We start from the raw sequence: 6,380 nt of genomic DNA on the forward strand, positions 1-6,380 counted from the left end.
AAATCCTGCTAATCCCGGTGGTTGGGCGCTAGGGCAGTCATTCATCCAGCGGCGCGTCATGTTTTTGAGTTAAAAAATATTTAAGGTTGACAGGAAATGTTAAAATGTCACTTGATAATTATGTGTTATTAAACGATTGGAAGATTAATACCTAAATGCCAACTATAAAGTATTTTTAAAATGCAAACATTTTAAAAAGACTTAAATAAATAAGCAATGCTTAGCCTGGTGGGGGCTCAAGAAAAGCCTGGTGGTCCACTAGGCTTACTATACACTGGGGGAAACCTTCTCCCCAATTATACACCAAGGCTTTTACATGATTTTTAAAAATATATATATATTAAAAATGCATAAAATAACTTCCTATTTCTTGTTGATTCTGTTTGGACCCATTTAGTGAATGAGGGGAGGGGGGAAATAATCCAGCCCCTTTATCAGAACCAATATAATGTAATTTCTTATTTCTGGTTGACTAATTTGTGCGGGAATTTGGCTAATATGTTCCACTATCGGGTCCCGGAAAAGCCACAAAAACAAAACACTTGAACTTTTTGAGCTTAAGGATGCCTAGCAACAGCAGTTTTGCATTAATTCACAGTACTATCATCTCCTGGTAAAGACCTCCAGTCAGAGCCCTGACTGGAGGTCTGAGTTAGCCTCCTTTATATTTACATCACTGTCAGTGATCTCTCCGCTGTGTTTAGGGGCTCGTGACAGCCTGTTATTGTCTCCCCTATGATCAGTGCTGCTATTAGGGCAATTAGGAGCTTAGGGAGAGGAACCCCTGCTCAGAGTGCCAAGCCACCACTTTTAATTTTCGTCTACACATTCTTATCCGGGCTGAAGTTGGAAAAAACAGGCCATCTGTTCCTGCTCCTACCTGGCCTGCATTAGCCACAGCACAGTCAAACCAAGGCTGTCTGCGAGATTTAGCACTAAAAAAAAAAGAAAAAAAAAATCAACTGCCTTACACCGTCATATCCACCTGCAGAGTGAATAAGGATAGGAGACGCTCTTATGATTAAATAAACGCATATAGCAGCAAGGACAGACGTACACATGTACTATAATTTTTTGTTTTGTTTTTTTACCTTCGACCTCCAAACACTGACAGCAATTCCTCTTGGTGTGTGAGCATTAGTGAGGTTGTTTTTTAAAGGAGAGCGTCGAAGGAAGTGTTTGCATCGTGCATTTAAGGTGTGCTATCCACCAGTTTCAACACCAAGGACAGCGGCCGACGCACGGAGCGCCTGACAGCCATGATCACACACATGCACTAGGAAGAAAAAAAGAAAGAAAATGACAGATTTATTTCTGCACGGACGCGTCGTAAGCAGCGACGCAAACCAGCCCAGTATGACACTGCTGTTTTCAGCGTGGAGCGGAGGGTTAACCCTAACCCCGCGGAAACAAGAACCGGAGACACAAAACTAAACCATCAGACAAGAATTTCACCTCAGCAAAAGCTGCTGCTGCTTCTTCTTTTTTTTTTAAACCCTCCTGTGCATGGAGATAGCAGCAGCAGCAGCAAGCAGGCAGACACATTCATTTATTTTTTTTTTTTGTTTGTTTGTTTGATTGATTTAACCGTCAAACGGCGTCTTTCCAACGTCCACCTCCGCACCTACCTGCTTGTGTTGGGGGTCGAAGAGCTCACATGTCCCGTCGGCTTGTATTTGGTCTGTTCCTGTTGATGTTATTAGAGGGATGAGCACCGTTATGTGTCTGCCAGCGCCATGTTATTATCTCTTTGGAGTGGAGGACTGTGCGGTCCTGTGCGCTACATCCGGGCTGCTGGGGAGAGCGAATGAGCGCAGAGCGGGGCGGAGAGCTGGCTGGGTATGTGGAGCACCTGTACTGTGCAGCACCACGGACACTTTCCACTCATGGATACAGCGCAACAAGGCAGACACTAGAGGTTCAAACTGCTAACCATGTGGTAATTCTTACTAGAGTAAGAAAGTATAAAAAAAAAAACAGGAATTGGATATCCCAAGTGTTTATTTTGTTTTAATTCCTTGAAAGTATATAGGTCCGAACTTACAGAAAATATCGAGACTTTCCTGAAATAATGGCAATTTTTTTTTTTTTTTGAGAAAAGTGGGGTTTTTTTTGTTTTTTTTGCCAAAATCAATATTTGGTAAGAAAGGCATGGTGTTTTCTTTCTTCCTTTCTTTCCTTATTTCTTGCTTTCTTTCTTCTTTTTAAAAAAAAAATAAAAATCACTTCAAAATATATTTTAAGAAATTAAATAAACAGAACACAAGAAATAAATAGCAAAACACAAAGGAATGAACAAATATGGCAAGACCTAAACAGCACTAATGAACACAGAGATAGGAACCGAACTCGGAATAATAAAATGATTAAAAAAAAAACACCAATACAAGTGAAGACAAAACCTAAAAATCCACCAATTGGATCTTGGCTGTGTTTATAACAAAATCAAAGATGGTTTGTTTCCATTGGAAGTTGTTTAGGGCATGAAAGTGTTGATGCTAAAAACAGCTGCCGCCTGCATTTTTCAGGTTTCTACGCGATAAAATGGTTTCGATCGGCATTTGCCAAATCCAGATACTGTATGCACTGTATGCGTGTGATCTCTCCTTCTGTAAATGGCAATGACCTCCAGGTGAAACACACTCTGGGATCTTTTCGTCTTGTTGGTAGACATTGAAAGTTATCGTCGTGTTTTCAAATTCAAGCTTCTCTCCTAAACCTGTGGTGTGAACGCTGAAGCAACTTGAAAACGGACACCGTCTTCCTTCCTCTTTTATCCGCCTAAAAAAAAATCTCCTGGGAAACGCGAACCCCTGCTAGCAAAGGGAACACCCCTCTGGCTCAGGACTATTTAAAGCTGAAGCCTAACTTATCATGGGCTTTCTTGACGCCCACATCTATTTTTCACATTTGGGCGCAGGGGGAGTCGTCAGGGGGAGCAGATAGTGTTCTCTCACCCACACTGTGCATGAGTTACAGAGTGGGATCGGTTTTGGCTGCAGCAGCAGCAGTTTTAATCACGCTGAAACTACCGGCCTTGGCGTAATTTATTAGGATTGTTAGATATGAGCAACCGAAAGTACAGCTTGGTTATAAGAGAAAGCAAAAAGGATGGAAGGTATTGCTTTTTGCTTCATCTGAAAAGTGTGGCATACATTTGTACTTTAAAAAAAAGAAAAAGGTGGGTGTGATTTTCTTTTTTCGTCTTTTATTGTTTCCTGACTTACATGCAAAATGCTGCGTGATGGAAAACTTTTCTTCAGCAGTAAAATGGAAACATCTCAAAAGTCGACGGAAGGATCAAAATATGGGACGGACCTGGAAGAAAACCTGTCAGAGGACTGCAGAGGACTCAAACCTGAAGAGGAGGTTCACCTCAACGCAAAACAGCGACCTAGAACCTGCAACCAGAGCAACAACCCAATGATTAAACTCAAACTGCATTTATATGCTACAGCGGCCTTTAAATCCACAGTTAAATCCAGTTGACCAAACCTGAAAACTGACCTTCGCACACGCTCCAACACGCCTCCCATAAGATCCCAGTAAAACATATGGTAGCTTGTGGCTGCAAAATAAGAAAAAGAAATAAACATTTAAGGAGCGAAATCCAGTGCAAAAGCCTGGCACAGAAGAGCTCTGAACTGAGATCAAACAAAGCAAAAGCTCCAGGTTCCTTTAAAGCTTTGTGAAGGGTGATGAAAGGAGAAACGGGTTGCACAGAGGCGGTAGCAAAACTGCCAGAACGATTTAGGAAGTGAAAACGCATTTTTACTGATTGTGATCGCCGAGCATCTTAGTGAATTATACATACGTGTCAATGTTTGCCTTGTAGATGTCAGCCGTGCAGAAGAAACAGAACATTTCATTGTGCCAACAGTAAGAGTGTTAATCTCTCTCCCACCTCAGGGGAACTTTTACTGTCTCCATCTAGTGGTGGACTATGGAGGTGCATGGCTTTTTAAACAAATTTACCATGCTGATGGTTTATGGGTGAAACGTCAACAAAAGCTCATGTGTGGAGAACAACAGTGTTGTAATTTGTGATAGTAATCTGCCTCCAGAAACACACACTCCCACAAACACACGTAAACACTCAGGTTTTTGCAACGACAAGAAGAGCGAAAGAAAGAAACACACGTCGCTGTGTCCCCATGGCAACTAGCAATATTGTATCTCCCTCTCGCTTACTATCTCTTACACGCACGCTCCCTCTGATTTCATCTTTCACTCAGTCTTTGAGCGCACAAAAGCAAAAAGAAAAAAAAAAGACAACAAATCACAAACGCCAGTCGCAGCGGGGGATTGCCTGTTTGCGCTTCACTCATTCAGTTATTGTGCGTTTAGGAAGAGAGATAGACGCGATGAAGAGATAGGATAGAAGGCGTCAGGGTGTGAGGAGTTTGGGGCTTACGGGTTTTCTGGAACGAGGCCCAGAGCTTATCAGAGGCTAAAGCCTCCGTCGTCACTTTGGAGAGCCCTCCTCCTGCCAGAGAGCCGTCTTCTGCCTCACAGCAGCGTGCCTCGCGGTTCCCTCCTTTTTCTCCCATTGGCTGAAGCGACAAAAGAACATCTCCTGCGAGTGACATCATTACTCTCTGCCTCTCGCCGACAGGAACATGTCAGGACCACATGGCAAACATCCACCGGAGTGGAGCACTGTAATTTGCTCTCAAGTTGAAACTGAGCTATATTTATTGTGTGTGTGTGTGTGTGTCAGCTGTTCATCAAATTAGTCGTGCAGCTGAGGCCAAATTGAGTCCTTAGATGGGTTGAGGATGTTGGTGTTGTCGGTTTGGGCTCTACGGAGGCCACATGGTGCCAACAATATGCTTAAGAAGAAAGGAACATTCTGGACGATGTCGGCCAGCAAAGTCAGTGTCAGTACCGTGTAAAACGTTTGACAAATTTTGCAACACATCTTGAGAACGTCGGTGTCATTTCTCGAGGCAAATCAACACAGAGAAAAACAAATATTTGTGGTTTTTACATTTTTATTGGTTCAACATCTGAAAGGTTTGGTGCGTGTGTCTGGAGTCACTGAGGGAAACACTTTGGAAACAACTTTTTAGCGGAGTGACCGCTGCGGATTTGGTATATCTTCACCGTGATTCGCTCACCTGAGGACTGCTTTTCACAAAACATCTCATTCTAAATCAGCTAAACACAGAGCTAACCCCAAACCTCTTCCTCCAATTTAACTATCCTGCCTTGAACCATTTTGCAAAATATCTTTCACATAAAATCCCACTAAAATCGAGTGAATTTCCTTGTTGCAACATGATGAAATTTCATGAATACTCATTCAGGGGACTATAAATTTCCATTTGCCTCAACAGGCAAATCAATGTAAAAGTGCATTACTCTCATTGCTTAGCAAACGGCCATTGTCGCGGCACTATAAGTTTCAGCTGTTGACATGAAGCCAAAAGGCTTTTAGACTCAGAGATTATGGCCATCAGCGACAGAAAAGGGTTGCGGTAAACGTAACGTAAAGCTCTCCGTCTATAGCTGGAAAAAAAACCCATAAAACCAGCAGCAAGACCCGCTGGCTTCCAGATTATGTCATTCTCCGAGCATTTGCAGTTTCAGACATTTTTCAGCTCAGATGACAGGTAATCTAATAACGAGGTGATGCAAAGCATATTAAACTGTGTGAATCCACATGTGTTGTTGTGATGCCGTTGCCATGGGGACTTATTGGATAATCACAGGAAAAATGTACCTGGTTGAGTCTGACCCTGCAATCGCTCATGTTTATGAAGAGAAGAGCGGCGCTGCATGGTGGAGAGAGGAGGGTGGGGGGGAAATATTAAAGCAGAAGTGGGAGTTTTACCAGAAGGGAAACTATGAAATGAATGTGGAGGTGAAACAGGAGGTACTGTGTGACCTTTTCAGTCATCAGTGTGTGTGTGCGTGTGTGTGTGCGTGTGTGTGTGTGTGTGTGTGTGTGTGTGTGTGTGTGTGTGCGTGAACCACGTGACCGTCGAGCATCCAGCGCCGGGTCCTGACTTCCTCGTCTATCTTCGGTAATTACGTTACTTTTCGAGCGTTGCACAGTCCCATGACTGCTCAACGGAGAAACGGACCATCGTCAGCATGAAAAAAACAATCCATTGTTTTGTTTTCAGACTTGGTTTGGTGAAAGAAAGAGAAACCTTCTGGAAGAACAGTTCAATTTTGTCATGTTTATATGATTCACATCAAGACATAGAAAGTTGTACAGATTCTACTTTGCTGCCTTCTTTTTTCTTTCATCTGTGTTAAGCTTGAGTAAAATGTGACAACTGTTAGGCTGTAAAACTTGTGTAAGACAACAGGAAAGGTGTGTTTGTACTCACAGCATGCTGTTGTAGTCTAATAGTTGGACGATGGGGTGA

At 42.7% G+C, this 6,380-nt stretch overlaps 1 protein-coding gene across 3 annotated transcripts in view; it reads right to left on the reverse strand.

Annotated features, from left to right (window-relative positions):
- The window catches only part of pak5 (p21 protein (Cdc42/Rac)-activated kinase 5), a 74,353-nt gene extending 69,601 nt beyond the window's left edge, over positions 1 to 4,752 (reverse strand). For 2 of the 3 annotated variants that reach the window (XM_088001847.1, XM_088001845.1), the window contains exons 1-2: positions 3,508 to 4,752; positions 1,629 to 3,401 (exon numbers count right to left, since the gene is read on the reverse strand). The gene's annotated coding sequence lies outside the window, so the exon portion shown is untranslated. Of the gene's footprint in view, positions 1 to 1,628; positions 3,488 to 3,507 lie in introns of those variants that run through there. The other variant, XM_088001846.1, reaches the window with a different exon arrangement.
- Between the last annotated feature and the right edge of the window lie 1,628 nt (positions 4,753 to 6,380).

The sequence above is a fragment of the Poecilia mexicana genome, unplaced genomic scaffold, assembly GCF_051168715.1.
Source record: "Poecilia mexicana isolate PSO_F unplaced genomic scaffold, ASM5116871v1 scaffold_21, whole genome shotgun sequence".
Classification (NCBI taxonomy): Eukaryota; Metazoa; Chordata; class Actinopteri; order Cyprinodontiformes; family Poeciliidae; genus Poecilia; species Poecilia mexicana.